The sequence below is a fragment of the Phyllobates terribilis genome, unplaced genomic scaffold (genome assembly GCF_046119375.1).
Source record: "Phyllobates terribilis strain yellow unplaced genomic scaffold, ASM4611937v1 Scaffold_3__8_contigs__length_932513732, whole genome shotgun sequence".
NCBI lineage: Eukaryota > Metazoa > Chordata > Amphibia > Anura > Dendrobatidae > Phyllobates > Phyllobates terribilis.
In genome coordinates, this window is record NW_027362763.1 from 289,997,929 (window position 1) to 290,018,612 (window position 20,684).

General features: G+C 45.2%; 1 long non-coding RNA gene across 1 annotated transcript in view; it reads right to left on the reverse strand.

The window, feature by feature from the left end:
• The window catches only part of LOC141259245 (uncharacterized), a 183,413-nt gene that overhangs the window by 42,579 nt on the left and 120,150 nt on the right, over window positions 1-20,684 (reverse strand). The window contains exon 2 of the long non-coding RNA XR_012318382.1: window positions 7,457-7,532. This is a non-coding gene — a long non-coding RNA (uncharacterized lncRNA). The remainder of the gene's footprint in view (window positions 1-7,456; window positions 7,533-20,684) is intronic.

Genomic DNA, 20,684 nt, shown 5'->3' on the forward strand with positions numbered 1-20,684 from the left:
GTTTTTGCCCCCACCAGCTTGGGTTCCGGTACCCTGATGCCGACTCTTCACCCGTGGATTGGATTTGGGGTCTTAGAGTCCTCTCTTCTGCTTCCCCCTCTGGGTCTCTCTTGCTTTCTCCTCTCTCTCTCTCTGGGGCTTCTCTGCTCCTCTGCTTCTTACTCTGACAGACTGACCCTGTTCTCTGATGGTGCCCACCTTATATACACCCTCTATGTGTGAGCTTTGGAAAAGTTGACGCGCCCCCTGGGCCATATTCTTTAGTGGGAATATCCGGAGCCGGATCAGATGGGGGTTGTAGTCTTCCGAGTGGCTGTGACCCGGTCCGTGCCCAGGGTGTCAAACTCAGTTGTATGTGGCAGTCCTACAGATGTTATAAGTTCTTTATTGTCGACTACGCCACCCGTTGTGTTGCGGTCACTATGGCCGCCGCTGCAGCAGGGTCCGCTGAGGCTGATGGTGTAGGTGCAGCTTTTGGTGGTATAACCCCCAACGGGTGGGGTATAGCCTCAGGGGGTCAGGTGCAGAGGATGGGGGTTGTGGTGGTGCAGCGTAGATGTAAAATGAAGACAGAGTTGGGTTGTGCAGTTTAGGGTATTTACTCACTGCTGATGTTCCGGTCACTCCAGCTTCAAGTGACCTCCCGAGCCGTGCTGCATCCACCAGGTCCCGGATCCAGCCAACCCCCAAGCGAGTCCGGAGCGTGACCCTGAGCTCTCCTTCTGTCCTTTCTCTGGCCGTCCCCACTAGTGATCCACCCAGGTCCAGCTCCCTCGGGCCTTCTGTTGGGTGACCCTTGGCCTTGGGTTCCCTGACCCTCCACGTGGTATGCCTTCGTGGTGGATGTGGTGGGTGGCCGTGGCAGACGCTGCCCACGGCCTCCGGTCTCTGGCTGGGGTGTGTTTTTGCCCCCACCAGCTTGGGTTCCGGTACCCTGATGCCGACTCTTCACCCGTGGATTGGATTTGGGGTCTTAGAGTCCTCTCTTCTGCTTCCCCCTCTGGGTCTCTCTTGCTTTCTCCTCTCTCTCTCTCTGGGGCTTCTCTGCTCCTCTGCTTCTTACTCTGACAGACTGACCCTGTTCTCTGATGGTGCCCACCTTATATACACCCTCTATGTGTGAGCTCAGGTGACCAGCACCCAATGAGCTCCTATCTTTACCCAGGCTGCTCCCCCTATCTGCCCCTACACTACTTGGGATGTACCACCCCCCTCCCACTCCAGCCAGGAACAGACTCGGTCGTACCTGCACATTTCTAAGTGGGAGTACCGTCGGCCTGTTCCTCGGAAATGGGATGTGTGTAGTGCATGCAGCCTACCGAGCTCAGTTCCACACTCCATCCTTACCCGGGAGTGGAATATCACACCTCTGGATTGAGGTGCAATACCCCTGTAGCAGCCGAATCCTCAGGGTGCTACACATACATACAATGGTTTATATAGTTTGTCCTTTATTTAGAGGTCATTCAAATCCTATTAGCCTGTGGTGCATTTACCTGTCCCCTCTTTTTTCTGTGGCTGGTGACACTAATCCGGATTCATACCAAGCACACATTATTATCATAATGTTGAATATGCATTATTAATTATTAATGCAGCACATGTCACGTGCTGCGCACGTACTCTTCTCTTGTATGGTGTACCATTGTTTCTACATATTTAATAAAGGTTTTTTATTTATCCTTAGCCACTATTCAATTGTTTTCTATTGATTTGGGTTCCGTATGTTCAGTTGTTCTTTTCTCTTTTCTTTTTTTTCAGTATGGATAACTGTAGAAATTACTGTATTCAATCTAGACACCAGAACCTTTGCAATAATTTTAACATCAGTTGACAATAAAGATATGGGCTTATATGAGTTGGATTAAAGAGTCTTTACCTGGCTGAGGTATGACTACTATCACCGCATCTTGCATTGAATGGGGTAGGGTTCCCTCCCTTACCGCTTCCTCGAAGGTAGCCAGTAAGTGGGAAAGTAGAATATTTCCAAATGTATTATATATTTCTATGGGAAGACCGTCTAGTCCTGGTGATTTGTTATTAGCCATAGAGGCTACTGCCATTTGTAACTCCTCCAGCTGTAGTGGTCTATTTAAGAATTCTTGATCTTTACCGCTGAATGTTGGTAGTTTGATTTCCCTCAAGTAGGATAAGATCTGTTCTCTATTAAATTGCAATTTGGATGTATATAAATCTTTATAAAATCCCAACAGAGTGTTTGAGATCTGGTCAGTCTGGTCTACTACCACTCCTTCTTTGTCCTTCAAAGCACCAATAAAAGAACTCCCCATCTGGGCTCTTGCTATCACGGCCAGTAAGTGTCCTGCCTTCTCCCCCTCCTCAAAGAAGTGTGTCCGGGCAAACATTAGTTTATTTTTAGCTTTTTCCTTGATATATGTGTATGTTTCTTGTGCCTCTCCCCACTCCATCAGGTCCTCTTTTACACCGGTTAGTACAAATTTCTCTCCTGTAGATCTAACTCTATCCCGTAAAAACTCCCCAAACTGTTTTGTTTTTGGATCTGTTAATGGCCTGTATTAAGACTTCTCGTAAGCACCCTTTCATGGCATCCGATAATGTGTTTTCCGACACTCGTTTGTCATTTTCTTTAAAATTATGTTCTAAGGTAGATGTGATCAATGTAATATCTATAATTTGAAGCCAGAAGGGATTCATGGCCCACATAGTCAGAGAATCTAGCGGCCTAGGTAAAAAACAAAGTAGTCAGCAAGGTTGAATGATCTGATAGCGCTCTGGGCAAATATTCCACTGTTCTTACCAAGGGGGAAATATGTTCTGTGCCCATTACCATATCAATACACAATAATGTTTTATGCGTCTTAGAATAGCAAGAAAATTGTCTGGTGTTAGGATATTTGAGACGCCATATGTCCACTAATGATAGTTCTGATAGTATTTCTCCAAACTTAGTTATATGGGAAGTTTTGTAGCAGTGTCTGATTTATATTTATTGAAATCTCCCATGCAAAGGACTGGAACTCCCGGTATCTTATTCATTAGTGAAGCAATATTTTTCAGAGTAATGTTGTTATATGGAGGAGGAACATAGACTGCCACAAGTAGAATTTCTTTTGTGAATATTTTACAGTGGATGCCCACAAATCTGCCTTCTCCATCTATCTTGGAATCAATTAATTCAAAACATATAGTCCTATGTAATCAGATGCTAACCTCCCTAGAATATGTGCAGAATGTAGAGTGGAAGCTGTGGCCTATCCATGAATATTTCATGCCCATAACACTGTTTTTCCCAAAGTGCGTTTCCTGCAGACACACCACTGCAGGCATGTGATCCCGGATATGTTCCATGACAGCGGCTCTCTTTAAAGAGTCCCCCAGACCTCTAACATTCCATGAAAGGAATTTTACTTTATCAGCCATTATATCTAGTTATATAGGGGTTGAAAAATACAGGTGACATGTAAGGTATCTCGCCTTTCTCCTCCCTCTTACAACTCTTTTTACAGTATTTCCACTTAGTTGGCTTGACAGCTGGTATTTGCAGAACAACAAGTTATAGAAACAAAAACCACACAAACACATTTAAACAAGTAAACATTAATCCATCCATTCAATCTGGATGAAGAAAGGCACCAGTCTATCCTATAGCCGCATACAAGGCAAGCGAACAATCAACCTAAAACGAAAAGGGTTAAACACTTCCTGGGGGCCTGCAATATTCGGAAAATCCAATGGTATATATCTTTAATTATCCAGGTTCAAAGTTACTGATTTTAATGGATCCTCTGCTCATTCAGATCAATCCAACGGAGTGCGTCTCTCGGATGTTCAAAAAAGAAAATCTCTCCCACTCTAAGTTTGGCAGGGTAAATCATGGAGTATGAGGTTTGCAGACTGCACAGCCTTCGTTTTACATCGAGAAACTGCGCCCTACATTTTGAAACTTCAATGGAGTAATCCGGAAAAAAGGAAATTCTTTGGCCGTTAAGAGATGTCCCCTTTATCAAGGGCAGCCTTAAGGATGGCATCTTTGTCTTTGTACTGCAGCAGCTTTATTAATACTGGACGTGGAGGGGCCCCTGGTGGCAGTGGCTGGGTTGGCACCCTGTGTGCCCTTTCCACAGCAAAGAGGGCAGACAGACAATCAGTCCCAAACAAAGAACGTAACCATGTCTCAAAGTACTCGTTCGGATTATTGCTCTCAGTTTTTTCAAGGACACCAATCACTCTTATATTATTTCGCCTGAGTCTGTTCTCCAAATCACCGGTTTTAGCTAATCGAGCTATGATCTGTTGACCATGTCTGTGGCTGTCCTGTGATATCTGAGACTGTTTATCCTCCAGATCACTGATTCTGCCCTCTGCTGCTGTAGTGCGGTTGTTAACCCTGTTGTAGCCCTTGCCTCATAAAAGAAAGTTCCTCTTTAATCTCTCCCATCTGACTGCTAAGTGAGGCTAAAGCAGATCCATACTGTGTTACAGCCATAAACACATCTTTTATCGTGGGCTCATTATGCTGAGCTGTATTATGGTGGGAAGCAGTGATTTCTGGCTGAGGCTGCGGGGCACAGTAACTTGCAGATACCTTATCAGCAGTGTTATTGAATTCCTTTGACAGCACAGAGAAAGGATTAGACACCTCCATGATCTGTATATGGGCCTCATTGCCAGGGCTGGCCCCTAGGTCTGGATTTCTAGCAAATCCAGCCAGCCTCAGTGCTGTCTTCCCTGTTCTGGCACCTGCTGTAGAGGAGCCTGCGCCATCTTGGATGCCTCTGTTCCCTCCTGCTGCTGCTCCCTGTCGTCTCGCTGCTGCTCCTCCGGCCATGATCGTTCTTCCTATGCACACCGGTAAGTGCTAGGACGCGTATAGAAAGGGTAATACCGCTTTTTATGAAGTTAGGGGCCCAGTGGATCCTCCGGCAGGCTAGTTATACCAGGAGCTGTCCTAGCACACTTCCACTCACATGTTCGGCCAGGCCACGCCCTTCTCAAAGGGGATTTTAATTAGTTTTGTCACATCTCAGCCATATGTAATTTCCTCACTTCCCTATGTTAACACGTGGTTCTACTTCAAGGAGGCTTGTAGATTGTAAGTTCTTTCTCCTACTGCAATTCTGTGTGAGAGAGGAGGGAGGTGAATGCCCCCTCACTGGAGATGTGTTATGGACTTTATTGTTTCCTATGACAACTTGCATTTTCAATCTGCTGTCATTCTCCTGTAATGACATCTTTTATTTTTCATAGTGAAAAAGGTGAAGAAAGGGGCGCAAATAGCTCTGTTATCCAATAAGGCTGGGTGCCCACGTAGCGTTTTTCAAGCGTTTATGCTGCGGAATTTCCGCAGCGTAAACGCTTGTGAAACGCTAGGTAATCCGCACCCCATGGTCCCCAAGGGGATTCCGCATGTTCTATGCACATGCTGCGGATTTTTCCCCAGCGTTTATGCTGCGTACAAAAATCCGCAGCATGTCATTTAATTTTGCGGAAGCTCAGCGGAACTCCCGCCATTGAGTTGCATTGAAACGCATAGAAACCGCGACTGTACATTTGTACAAGCGGCTTCTATGCGTCTCTATGTGCGGATGGTACCCAGTTCTGGAGGAGAGGAGACTCTCATCTAGACCTGGGTACCATTGTACCTGTAAAAAACGAATAAAATAACAAATAAAGTTATATTCACCTGTCCGGCGGCTTCTCTCTGAATGCCGGCATCGCTTGAGGACCTGCGGTGACGTCACAGTCATGTGACCGCAGGCCCTTCACCGCTCTGTCTCGCGATATGCCGGCAGCCAGGAACCAGCCAGGAAGCAGCGCTGCTGCACACACCGGGGCCTCGGGGGTGAGTATAGCTTTATTTGTTTTCATTTTTACGGTTCACACTGTATAAATCCATGCCGTTTGCATGGATTTATACAGTGTGACCTAGTTGTCAAGCACTTTCCAAGTGATGCTATCGCCTGGAAAGCGCTTGTCAATCCGCATGCGGAAACGCATGTGAATCCGCATGTGGATCCGCATGTATTCTGCAGGAAAAACGCATGCACAATCTGCATGCGTTTTTTCTGCCAGGGAGGTGCAGAAATGCTGCAGAAATTTTCTGCTTAATTTCTGCATCGTGGGCACATAGCCTAACAACCATGAAGGTAAAAGAAAATACGCTCACCTTTATGAGTTGTGTAATGCACAACTCATGGATAAAATGTGACGAAGGGCTGCAGCAGGCACAAATCCACTTGGGATCTTAGTAATTCTCAATAGTTGGATGAAGATGGTGCCGATGAAAAACCGCACTCCTCTGTGAAGACAATGTTGCCAAAGATGTATAATATTAACAGTATTTTACTGAGACAAATAAAAATCTATAATTACTATGCATTTCGTGGACGTCCCGTCCACTTCCTCAGGTATATAGCTGCCTGTAGCTGCCTATAGCTGCTATAGGCAGCTATACACCTGAGGAAGTGGACGGGACGTCCACAAAACGCGTAGTAATTATAGCTTTTTATTTGTCTCAATAAAATATTGTTATTATTATACATCTTTGGCAACATTGACTTTACGGAGGAGCGCGGTTTTTCATCGGCACCATTTTCATCCAACTATTTAGAATTTTTTATAGTGTACGGCTGGTTTCTATGGAACACAGCCACCAGTGCCTGCCAGGACTAAGAGTTCCCAGTAGGTACATTCCAGGAGAGAGGTTAACCTGACATACCAGTCAGCTTTCTTGAGCAAGTTGATTTCTATACTGCAGTTATCTGTTCACCTCCCTCTCAGCTCCTGACAAACTGCTGTTATAAATCTTGCAAAATCACTAGCCCGCAGCATCAGCTTTTCCCAAACCAGGTCTCCAAATTAGAGATGAGCGAATCTTTGAAATTCAAATTTGACAACTTTGTCGAATTTTAAATTTGCCTGAATCTCAATACTTTAAAGCTTGTTATTGCTAGTAAAATACATGTGGGGGAGAGGAGAGAAAACCTCACTGAGCATAAGAGCTTACAATTTACAGGCTAGAGAGAAAGAGAAAACCCCCATGACAATAAGAGCTTACATTCTACAGGAGAGAGAGAATGCTCACACACCACAGAAAAAGAGACTTACCCAGTGACTCTGGAGATGGAAATTGAATCTGCCGTACAAACTGCATTCCACTGGGAACCGCTGATCTCAGATAACCCAGGTACTAACCACCACTGTACAAGGTATGACAATCTTTAAGATGTCATAGCTGCAGGACATTATGGGAAAGCCTGCACAGCAATGCAAAATTATGTTTGCTCTCTGATGCTTTAGCATTGTGGGAAATGGTGCCGGACTGGTTATTTTATTTTTTTTGCGAGCCGCGAATCGAATCTTACGTAAATATAGAGAGAGCAGTGTACAATCCAGAACAAGACACTGATAGCTGAATGTGTTACAGCAGAACTTGTACTGATCTTTATAGTTCTACTAATAATTTGCTACTCACCAGAACTGTCATTCCAGGAGGAGAGCCTGCACCACCAGAAACCTGGAAGTGAAAGAGACTGGAAAGCTGTGTGCTGCTGAGGAGACAAATTGAGAATAACCCTTTAACTAATGATCTGAGAATGACAGTCAGCTACCTATTTTAAATAAGGTTTTTATGTAAAACATTTTTACATTTTATTTTATTTTCCACATCACTATCTTTATACAGTATGAAAACAAAATCTTGCAATTTTCACACTGACTGCTAAGCATAGTACTAGACACTGACTCCCTGTTCTGGACAGAAAACTTTTCAGCAGTGTCATTATCAATACATGCTGGATAACAATAACAGATAACACATGATAGATATACAGTAGATGATCCACCATTTACAAAAGGTGATGGTCACAAATCAACTCCTCCTTTCACAATGGCCATTGACCAGATCAGAGCATGTCAAGAAAATTCTCATATGGAAGCCAGTGAATGAGAGTTAAACTATAGCACCACATGTTCACTTGGCACTAAAAATTGATCTACACAGATCAGGAAATATGAGCCTAATATTATTCATAGTGGCCAGTGTAAAAATTGTGAGATTCCTTGCTTTGTAAATATAGATAGTGATATTTAAAATTAATAAAACCTTTAAAAAAACGGCATATGCAAAAAAAAAAAAAACAGATTTAAACAGTAGGTTATTCTTTCCCAATAATTTTAGTTTTGCTCAAGAATGTCTAAATGGTTTTTCAGGCACATGAACCTCTGAAACAAAATGACAACTTGCACATGACTACACTGGGGCATATTTATGAACAAAAATGCAGAAAACAATGGGTGCATTTCAAATTAGACATACAGACATTGCCAAGGTGTTGGCACCCTTGAAATTGTTCCAGAAAATTAATTATTTCTTCCAGAATATTATTGCAATTACACATGTTTTGTTATACACAAGTTTATTTCCTTTGTGTGTATTGGAACAACACAAAAACACAAAGCAAAAATGGCAAATTGGACATAATGTCACACAAAACCCCAAAAATGTGCAGGACAAAGTTGTTTGCACCCTCAACTTAATAATTGGTTAAATACCATTTGGAATAAATCAATCACTTCCTATAACCATCAACAAGCTTCTTACACCTCTCAACTTGAATTTTGGACCACTCTTCTTTTACAAACTGCTCCAGGTCTCTAATATTTGAAGGGTGCCTTCTCCCAACAGAAATATTAAGATCTCTCCACAGGTGTTCAATGGGATTTAGATCCGGATCATTGCTGGTCACTTCAGAAGTCTCCAGCTTTTTGTTTCCATCGATTTGTGGATGTTTCTTGAAGCATGTTTGGGGTCATTGTCTTGTTGGAAGACCCATGACCTTGGACGCAAACCCAGCTTTCTGAAATTGGGCACTACATTGCGACCCAAAATTCTTTGGTAATCTTCAGATTTCATGATGCCTTACACACAGTCAAGGCACCCAGTGCCAAAAGCTAGCAAAACAACCCCAAAATATCTTTGAATCTCCACCATATTTGACTCTAAGTACTATGTTCTTTTTTTGTAGGCCTCATTCCGTTTTCGGTAAAGAGTAGAATAATGTGCTTTACCAAAAAGCTCTATCTTGGTCTCATCTGTCCCCAAGATACTATCCCAGAAGGATTTTGGCTTACTCACATACATTTTGGCAAACTGCAGTCTAGCTTTTTTATGTCTCTGTGTCAGCAGTGCGATCCTCCTGGGTCTCCTACCATAGCGTTTAATTTCATTCAAATGTCGATAGATAGTTTGCACTGACGCTGATGCACCCTGACCCTACAGTACAGCTTGAACTTCTTTGGGGCTACTTATCCAACATCCAGACTGTAACGGGACCGGGAGGTGGAACCTCTGAGCTGCAATACAAAGGGGAAGTCCTTGTAAGAAAGCGGGTGACTCCCAGGGAAGGCAAGCAGGTAGTCACAGCAAGTGACGGGGACAGTCTCTGGGTAAGCAGGCAGGTGGTCACGGCAAGTGACGGGGACAGTCTCTGGGTAGACAGGCAGGTGGTCACGGCAAGTGACGAGGACAGTCTCTGAGTAGACAGGCAGGTGGTCACGGCAAGTGACAGGGACAGTCTCCGGGTAGACAAGCAGGAGGTCACGGCAAGTGATGGCAGGATCTCCAGGCAGGCTGGCAGAAAGCAAGCAGGTGCTCCCAGGTGAGCGGGCAGACAGACGAGGCGGATAACTGACAGGTAACTGGCGGGAGCTCCCAGGTGAGCGGGATGACGGAGACAGCAGGTAACAGGCAGGTAACTGGTGGACGCTCCCAGGTGAGCGGTCTGACAGACGAGGCAGGTGACAGGCAGGTAACTGGTGGACGCTCCCAGGTGAGCGGTCTAACAGACAAGGCAGGTAACAGGCAGGTAACTGGTGGACACTCCCAGGTGAGCGGACAGATAGCCAAGGCAGGTAACAGGCAGGTAACTGGTGGATAACAGGCTGGCAGGCAGGACGAGAAGTCAGGCTAGCAGCGGGACCTGAGGGCTGAAGCACAGGAAGACACAGTGCAAACAACTTTGCTCGGGCACCTCCATTTTGGAGGAGGTGCCTTATATATGGGAGATCCTCCGGCAATTGGCCGGGGACTCCTTAGGACGGCGCGCGCGGCCCCTTTAAGAGAGAGGGAGCGTGCGAGCGCCCTAAGCACAGTGCCTGGGAAGCAGCACGCGCTGACAGCAGCACGGGAGGAGGACGCCGAGCACGGAGCAGAGAGGTGAGGGGAACGGCGTCTCTGCCTAGCAGGGGACAGAGATGCCGATGCTACAGTACCCCCCCTTTAGGCCCCCCTTTTCTTAGGCCAAAGAGAAATTTATCAAGGATGCGCGGGGCATGGATGTTCTCCCGGGGCTCCCATGTTCTCTCCTCAGGACCAAACCCCTTCCAATCCACTAGAAAAAAGGTCTTTCCTCTTACCCTCTTGATGGCCAGAATGCTCTCTACCTCAAACTCGTCTTCAGCGGAGACCAGAGCAGGAGGCGTACCTGTAGACTTGGAAAAAGAGTTAAGTACCACTGGTTTGAGGAGAGATACATGGAAGGAGTTGGGGATCCGCAAGTTGGCCGTGATTTTCAATTTATAGGCCACCGGGTTGATTTGCTTGATAACTTCCAGTGGGCCGATGAACTGGGGCCCTGACTTGTAGGAAGGAATCTTGAGCCGGACATATTTGGATGAGAGCCAGACTTTATCTCCAGGACGGAATTGGGGCGGATCCAGACGTCTTTTGTCAGCCTGTTTCTTCATCCGCTCAGAGGACTGAAGAAGTGCGGATCTGGTACTCTCCCAAATGGAGGAGAATTTGCTAACAAGAGACTCCGCGGCTGGGTTGTCCACGGAGGTGGAGACGGGAAACGGGATCCGGGGATTTTGACCGTAGACTGTAAAAAACGGGGATTTGGAAGAGGATTCACTCTCGTGATTATTATAGGAGAATTCGGCCCACGGTAAAAGATCCACCCAGTCGGATTGGTGGGCATTAACAAAGTGCCGGAGGTAACTGGTTAAAATTTGGTTGATCCGCTCTACTTGACCATTGGACTGTGGGTGATAAGCAGAAGGGAAGTCCAAGGTGACCCCCAGCAGTTTTCACGTGGCTCTCCAGAAGCGAGAGGTGAACTGAACCCCTCGATCGGACACGATGTGGAGAGGAAGACCATGGAGATGGAAAATATGATGAATAAAGTCCTTAGCCAACTCAGATGCAGACAGAAGACCCGGCAGGGGAATGAAGTGAGCCATCTTTGAGAAGCGGTCAGCGACCACCCAAATGACCGTACAACCAGCAGAGACAGGGAGATCCATTATAAAGTCCATGGCTATATGCTGCCACGGGGCAGCGGGTACGGGAAGAGGCAGAAGGCGGCCGGCTGGCAGATGTCTAGGAACCTTGTTGCGAGCGCAGGCCGCCCAGGCTGAGACAAAGTCTATTACCTCCTTGCGCAGGGTAGGCCACCAGTAATGCCGGGTAATAAGCTGGAGGGTCTTCTTTTGGCCAGCATGGCCGGCTAGCTTAGACGAATGTCCCCAGTGCAGAACCTTCTCACGATCAGGTACTGTCACGAACGTCTTACCGGGTGGAAGACGATTCAGATCCACGGGGGCCACCTGCATTACCTTGGCGGGGTCGATGATGTTCTTTGGCTCCTCCTCAAGATCGGAGGACAGAAAAGATCGGGACAAGGCATCGGCTTTGATATTTTTGTCTGCCGGGCGGAAATGAAGAATGAAATCAAAGCGGGCGAAGAACAAGGACCACCGGGCCTGGCGCGGGTTAAGTCTTTGGGCACTCTGGAGGTAAGCCAAGTTTTTGTGGTCCGTATAAATTATTACCGGATGAAGAGCCCCCTCGAGCAAGTAACGCCACTCCTCCAGTGCCAACTTAACGGCTAACAATTCTCGGTCTCCTATAGAATAATTGCGCTCAGACGAGGAGAAGAGTTTGGAGAAGAAGCCGCAGGTTACCATTCTCCCGGATGACGACTTTTGGGTGAGTACCGCTCCGGCTCCGGAGGAGGAAGCATCTACTTCTAAGAAGAATTGTTTGTTGCAGTCCGGACGGTGCAGCACAGAAGCGGAGGATAAAGCTTGTTTCAAAGAAAGGAAGGCCTCCTCTGCCTCGGGCGGCCATTCTTTGGGACTAGCGCCCTTACGGGTGAGCGCGGAGATAGGGACAGTCCGGGAAGAGAAGTGCGGAATGAAGAGGCGGTAGTAGTTGCCGAAGCCCAGGAACCGCTGAATAGCCTTCAACCCCTCCGGTCGGGGCCACTTCAGGATGGCAGAAAGTTTCTCAGGATCCATTCGTAGGCCGGTCTGGGAGATGACGTAGCCCAGAAATGGAAGCGAGGTCTGCTCAAAGAGGCACTTCTCAAATTTTGCGTAGAGGTGGTTCTGTCTGAGCCTGAGCAGGACTTGACGAACGTCCCTCCGGTGTGTGGGAAGATCCGGAGAGAAGATCAAGATGTCGTCCAGGTACACCACCACGCAGGAGTAGAGAAGGTCACGGAAGATGTCATTGACCAACTCTTGAAAGACGGCGGGAGCATTACAGAGGCCGATCGGCATTACGAGGTCTTTATAGTGGCTGTCCCAGGTGTTGAATGCCGTCTTCCATTCATCCCCCCGATGGATACGTACCAGGTTATACGCCCACGGAGATCCAGCTTTCTTCTCTGTTTTTTTGTGTTGTTCCAAGACACAGAAAGGAAATAAACATGTGTATAGTAAAACATGTGTAATTGCATTCATTTTCTGGGAGAAATACTTCATTCTCTGGAACAATTTCAAGGGTTTCAACACTTTCGGCCATGACTGTATTTATAAACTATTTACTCCAGAAGGATTAGTATTTTTTCACATGCTCTACATTTTGCTCCTGAAAGCTTGAAAGTGGATGTGGTTTAGTAGTCTGTAAGTTTTAAACATATTTATGACTACTTTTCGGTAATATTTTGTGCAAGAAACGGAGCAAATTATTTAACTTCCAAGCTGGCAAGGTTTGACATGGATAGCATAATTTACCATTTCCACTTGACAAGCGTCCAAGTAAAAAGTATGTTCAAATAATGACTTTTTTTATTCTTTATTGACATTTCATGATTTGGCCATGAAAATGAAAAAATGATTTTCTTTCCACGAAAATGTTGCTTTAGCCTCAAATTTTTCATTCTCATATTTGCGCTTGGATGTTGGATGACAAGGAGCGTTATGACAAGCGGGAGTTACCAGTGTGAGATATGTAGATCAGGAGACCAGAAGGTCAGTCATTACATGTCTCACACTGGTAACACCCCCATACATTTAAAATAAGCTCTGGAGGAAGATTTTCAGGGAGATCTATGTTCAGCCTATAGATCTTAACAGCTCATTTACATACTAAGAAAAATGTGGATTTTTCTGGAATAAGACATCGGATCACAGATAACAAGGTATCATTTTATTCAGCTTCCGCTGTTCTACATGCCCATATAGACAGCTTAGTAGGGTTGATCCTACTGACAGATTTCCTTTAAAATGACACAAATGTGTAATACAGTAGCTTTTGTCTTCCATATCACAGGTTGCTACTTTCAATCCTGACATTAACCTTAATTTCTAGTTTTAGTCTGCATGGTCATTAATAAACTTAATGATCAGGAGTAAGTTATTAATGATTACTGTTGTATAGCATACAAGATCCTTAATAGGGCATAATGATGACTTGTTTTATAGCATGTAATTAAGTGCTAAATAGAAGAAAAAAATGTACATTTAGATTACATGGTACATTTATTACTTGCTTGGCTACATTTAAGTATTTAATTAATCCGCAAACCTATTTATTGCACAGTATATAGCATAAGTGTATTATATGAGTAATAGAACAACAATTTGCACAATGCAGACAAATGTTTATACCTGTTGCTTTCCCTGTATGTGTCTCACACACCTTCTCTTTACTTGACGTTGAGGAAACTGATTGGGACTATTTAGTCTGTAGAAGCTGGACTATTTTATTACCTTATGATTAGCTTAACTGCAAGGCAAAAAGGTATGGATTGGATGAAATATGACTGCAATTCATTTTACCCCAAAGCTATTTCCAGTCACTTTTTATCTAATTTTCTACAAATTACTTTCATAACTTCCCATCACATTTCTGGAGAGGGTGAGTAAGCCACATAGAAGGTCATTAGTTCCACTCTTCAATATCAAAGACAAAATAATATTTTTACACTACTGGATTTCACATACGTGGAATATGTATCTGTCTTTCCATCAGTCCCTCTGTCTATCTGTCCGTCCTTCTATGTACGTATTATGTATCTATCTATCTATCTATCTATCTATCTATCTATCTATCTATCTATCTATCTATCTTTTAACCATATATTTATTTATTTTAGGGCACCTTTTTCTTATTCTCCATAACCAAATCTTGTTGAATATACAAAATGACAGAAGTCATTTATTTTGATAACTGTGATACACGAGCGACATTGCAAAATTCAGTAACTCCACTGAATGATTTCTGCATTGATAACAATTGGACAGATGTTGATCTTCGTAGAGAATAATAAGCCACATTGGTAGCAACGGAGAATCGGATTGACAAAGTGATAAATATTGACAGTAAATAGACGGTAGTTGATTCAGTGTTTACCAAAAATGCATCATGAAGAATTCAAACACTTCCATGTGGTTGAGCTGTATATAAATAAAAACATCAATTACCCGAGCCAAACTATTCCTGGATGACAAATCTTCATTTAAAGAAAATTGAGATTTTTTCCTAATCTTTGCAGAACTGTGTTTTTTTTTTTTTTTTTAAATCTGGCACAAGAGATTGTAAAATGAGAACATGTCCTATATATAGCATGTTGTTACAGTCTGATGGAAGCAAACATTGCAGCAGGGAAGTGTAACATATACAGTAAATTAAAGGAGATTCAGACTGTCAAATCCTTAACACAAACATTACTGTTATAGGTGTTTGTCAATATTTATTTAAACCTAGCCAGACACTGTATTCAATTGATATAGTCAGGGGCGAACATAGAAATCATGAGGCCCCATAGCAGAAGTTTTAATTTGGACCGCCCCCCCCCCCCAAAAAAAGAATAAATAAATAAAAATATTCAGTGGGGTCACAGGAAAGCATATCTCACAACTTTGCAACCTTTACAAAGTTATTTTCCTCCTACTGAAGCCCTAGATTCGCTTTTAATTGCGCCCATAAAGTATGATACCAACAAAAGTGCCCCACAATCACTATATGATACCTCCACAGTGACATCCTCCACAATACCCTCCACATGCACAGTATGAAGTCCCTACTGTACTCCACCTTAACTACCCCAGCAAAGTATGGTGACCCCAAACATAGTATGATCCCCCGACTGTGACCCTCACACAGCCCTCCATGAAGTATAATGGGCCTACATACAGTATAAAGGCCCAACACCTCTTCACACTGTATAATGGCCCCCACTATCCCTCCAAACGCTTCCACACAGCCCTCCACACAATATGATGGACCCCACACAAACCTTTACACTGTATAATTGCTTGCATACAGTATAATCGCCCCCACCTAGACCTCCATAAAGTATAAAGGCATCCACATAGCCCTCCAAATATTATAATGGCCCCCACATAGCCCTCCAAACATTATAATGGCCCGCACATAGCCCTTCAAATATTATAATGGCCCCCACATAGCCCTCCAAATATTATAATGACCCCCACATAGCCCTCCAAATATTATAATGACCCCCACATAGCCCTTCAAATATTATAATGGCAGCCACATAGCCCTCCAAATATTATAATGGCCCCCACATAGCACTCCAAATATTATAATGGCCCCCACATAGCCTTCCAAATATTATAATGGCCCCCACATAGCCTTCCAAATATTATAATGGCCCCCACATAGCCTTCCAAATATTATAATGGCCCGCACATAGCCCTTCAAATATTATAATGGCCCCCACATAGCCCTCCAAATATTATAATGACCCCCACATAGCCCTCCAAATATTATAATGACCCCCACATAGCCCTTCAAATATTATAATGGCAGCCACATAGCCCTCCAAATATTATAATGGCCCCCACATAGCACTCCAAATATTATAATGGCCCCCACATAGCCTTCCAAATATTATAATGGCCCCCACATAGCCTTCCAAATATTATAATGGCCCCCCACATAGCCTTCCATATAGTATAATGTACCCCACATTGCCAGGATGTCGATACAGTTGAACGTGCTATGACGTGTGAGGGGGGCCAGTGCCATTGCCGGTGCCGGCACAAGACCTCCCGAACTCACGGGCGCCATAGCAGCCATGTGTACTGCTGCCATTGGAGGTATGCCACTGGATAGTCCGTGAATGACTCAGAAGTCAAATACCCACACAATACATATACCACGATTCTAATGAATGCATATACTGTAACGGTATACCATGTATAACATACTCCTTTGCAATCATTCTCTTAGCTATAATTAGAATTAGTAAATTATAATTAGTAAATATCCCTTTTTCCCAAAGTAACACTTAAGTGGACCTATAATTAGGATTACTTTTTGTGCCCCTATTGTCACTATTAGTGTTTTCACTGTATTTGCATGCGCCTATACTATATCTTATAATATTGTCCATACATGTTCAGTCAACAGCTACTCTATTCCTGCTGCCGATCACCACCACCCCCTGACATACACTTGTAAGCTTGTTTCAAAATCTAAGCATATGTTTTCAATGGGGGAGGGGCAACACCACTAAACACATGTGTGCAAATGGAGTTTCTGGTTTGGCTTCTTATCCTAAAGCCCCTGTCTCACATATCGATATCGCTAGCGATATCGCTGCTGAGTCACGGTTTTGGTGACTCACCAGCGACCTCACCAGCGATGTCGCCGTGTGTGACACTTTGCAACGATCAGGCCCCTGCTGTGAGGTCGCTGATCGCTGCAAAGTGTCCTGGACCATTTTTTGGTCGTTGGCCTCCCGCTGGCCAGCACACATCGCTGTGTGTGGCCAGCGGGACCAACGATCTGGCTGGTAACTATGGTAAACATCGGGTTACTAGGGGCACGCGCGCACTTAGTAACCCGCTGTTTACCATGGATACCACTCTCCTACGGTAAGCGGAAGCTCCCGCGCACCGTAGCAGAGTGGTATCCATGGTAAACAGCGGGTTACTAGGGGCACACGCGCACTTAGTAACGCAATGTTTACCATAGTTACCAGCCTGCTCCTGCTTGCAGCAGGCTGGTAACGGGAGCAGGACATCGTGGAACGATCCTTTCCACGATATCGCTGCTCCCCTGATCGCTGGTGAGCCTGCCTGTTTGACAGCTCACCAGCGATGTATTAGCGATGCAGCAACGATCCCTGACAGGTCGTATCGTTGTCGGGATCGCTGCTGCATCGCTTAGTGTGACGGGGCCCTTAGTCATGTGGCAAGGCTCATTACAGGGTTGATATTGACTTTTAGGATTGCTACATCCAATAGGTGGCACTAGAGATTAAGTCTTCTTCCTCTCTGAGGAGGCTATTAGCTTGTCTTCAATGGAAAGAGCTAAGCTGAGTAACCCCCTGCCAGACATCTTATCTTCCCTCAGAACACAAAAGGTCGGGAATTGAATTTCAGCATTCCAATCCTTCTTTTCCCTGACAACCTCATTTGGGGACAGTTGGGAGACCCCATACACATAAGAGAGTCTTCAATCCTGCCATTGATGGTTGAGCTGACTTACTTACTGTAATGTGTATTGGGGTCAAGCTATCACCAACCTATGACTTGCCTACTTTGGACACATCATACGAAGACAGCAATCACTGGAGAAGGACATCAAGGTTGGAAGAATAGAACAAGGTGAAGAAGAGGACCAGCAACCCTGATTGCTTGATACTATCAAGATAAGGGAAGAGAAGACCCTGGTGGACCTATCTAGGCTTGCACAAGATTGATTTTCCTACAGATCGTTCACCCATCAAGTCACCATGACTCAAGATCGAGCCGAAGGCCATTAAAAAAAAAGTATTGAGGCCTTTACATATAAGATTGATAACATTCAATTAAAATAAATGTTCCCTCTCTACACCAATATGTTCAGCTTGGTGTGGTAAGTACAATAAAATGAGAGGTACATACTAATGTCTTACAGATAATTTGTCTACTAGAAAAGAAAATTATTATTTGTTATTAGATTTCTGCTAGTAAAAATAACAAATACCTTTAATGTTATGTACTATATTATAAAATGAAACAATATATAATGTCCTTCTATATGTATTGTATTTTTGTGTTCTTAAATACTGCAGACATGTTCTGCGACAGCTTTTACTTTGTAGTCAAAATATTTTATGTTCAGAACGTATTTCTTTTTTCCATTTAAAATATTAACAAATATGCAGGCCTTAGGCAATTTACAGAGGGAATGAGGTAAGCAGCACTATTGTCCATGCTAATCCAGTATTTTCAGACAGTTTGAAGACTCAGGGGTTATTAAAAATTGAAAATGAATGCTATGGAAGGGAGTACTCAGATGTTTTAGAAGCCATGTTCATATAATGTTCATATAATCACTTGTAAGTTTACTGTTTTAGACTAAGGCTGTGTGCCCACGTAGCATTTTTCAAGCGTATATGCTGCGGAATTTCCGCAGCGTAAACGCTTGAAAAACGCATGTATATCCGCACCCCATGGTCCCCAATGGGATTCCGCAAGTTCTATGTGACGCGCCCCCTGGGACATATTCCGTTTTGAGGGGAATACCCGGCACCGGATCAGATGGGGGGGTTTGTAGTCTCCGAGCGGCTGTGACCCGGTCCCGTGCCCAGGGCGTCAAGCTCAGGGTTATGTGGCAGTCTTTACTGATGTTATTAAAGTTCGTTGTGTCGACTACGCCACCCGTTGTGATGCGGTCACTGTGGCCGCCGCTGCAGCAGGGTCCGCTGAGGCTGATGGTAAATGCGCAGCTTGGTGGGATAACCCCCAACGGGAGGGGTATAGCCTCAGAGGGGACAGGCGCAGAGGATGGGGGTTGTGGTGGTGCGGTGCAGCCGGTAATGATGACAGACTCGGGTAGTGCAGTTAAGGGTCTTTACTTACTGCAGATGTTCCTGGTCACTCTAGCTCCAAGTGACCTCCCGAGCCGTGCTGCGTCCACCAGGTCCTGGATCCGGCCAACCCCCAAACAAGTCCGGAGCGTGGCCCTGAGCTCTCCCTCTGTCCTTCCTTCAGCCGTCCCCACCAGTGATTCACCTAAATCCAGCTCCCTCGGGCCTTCTGTTGGGCAACCTTTGGCCTCAGGTTCCCTGACCCTCCATGTGGTGTGCCTTCAGGGTGAATGTAGTGGGTGACCGTGACAGACTCTGCCCACGGTCTCCGGTCTCTGGCTGGGGAATGTCTTTACCCCCACCAGCTTGGGTTCCGGTACCCTTCTGCTGACTCCTCACCCGGTGTTCTTATTTGGGTTCTTGGGTCCCTTCTTTGTCCCCCTCTGGGTCTCCTTCTTTACTCCACTCTCTCTCCAGGGCTGTTGTTTCTTTCTGCAGGCTTGTCCTCTGCATCTGACTTACTCTCTGCGTCTGACCCTGATCCTAGTTGGTGCCCTCCTTATATATCCCTCTATGTGTGAGCTCAGGTGACCAGCACCCAATGAGCTCCTACCACTACCCAGACTGCTCCCCCTATCTGCCCCTACACTACATGGGATGTTCCTCCCCCCTCCCACTCCAGCCAGGAACAGGCTCGGTCGCACCTGCACATTTCTAAGTGGGAGTGCCGTCGGCCTGCTCCTCTGGAATGGGATGTATGTAGTGCATGCAGTCTATCTGAGCTCAGTTCCACACTCCATCCTTACCCGGGAGTGGAATATCACACCTCTGGGTTGAGGTGCAATACCCCTGTAGCAGCCGAATCCTCAGGGTGCTACATTCCCCCCTGGTAAATCACAGCACGTCCTCGGGCTGCAAAGACAAAAACACCAAACATACAAATTTTTATAAACATATAAAACATATAAAATATTATATATATATAAACTTTTTCATATAAACATCATCATAACATTCTCGTCGTCTCTTTCTTTCTTCCTCCTCTGGTCACCGTGCAACTCGTGACCAGGTAAAGTGCGACAGTCTTTTGAAAAGCAGTTCCTTATAAAACCAGTAGGGGGCGCCTTAAGAAGCGCAACTATGTACAGGGAAGTTTTGGCCGTTCTCAGTCCCCGGCCAGGTAAGGGAAAGGGATGGCTGCTCACAGTCCTCAGCCTGGTTTGGGTAAGGGACACACGGGTTAAACTGTTCACTGGTCCCAACGGGGACTAAACGTTAAAGCAGCCACGGTTACTTGTGTACCCCGACGGGTAACTATATACAGTTTTTCTTTACTACTGTTCTTAATCGTAGTACCTCCTAGCCTTGAACCCGTCCGGGTCTTCTGGCTCTTCCTCCCTACACCGCAACTCCTCCTCTGTCAGGCGATGCACGTGGAGGGCGTAAGGTCCCTTGGCACACTTGTGCCGGGTGAACGTTACCTCGTCACCGACGTAGAGGTCACGGCCTTTGTGACCCTCTGGCAGGTGAGACTCGACATCCCGTCGGGTAACGAAGACGTCACCCATGGTGTTCTGGTCCTTTATGAAGCCCCACCCATGTTGCGCATTAAACTTTATTACCGTCCCGATGGTACGGGGACGATCT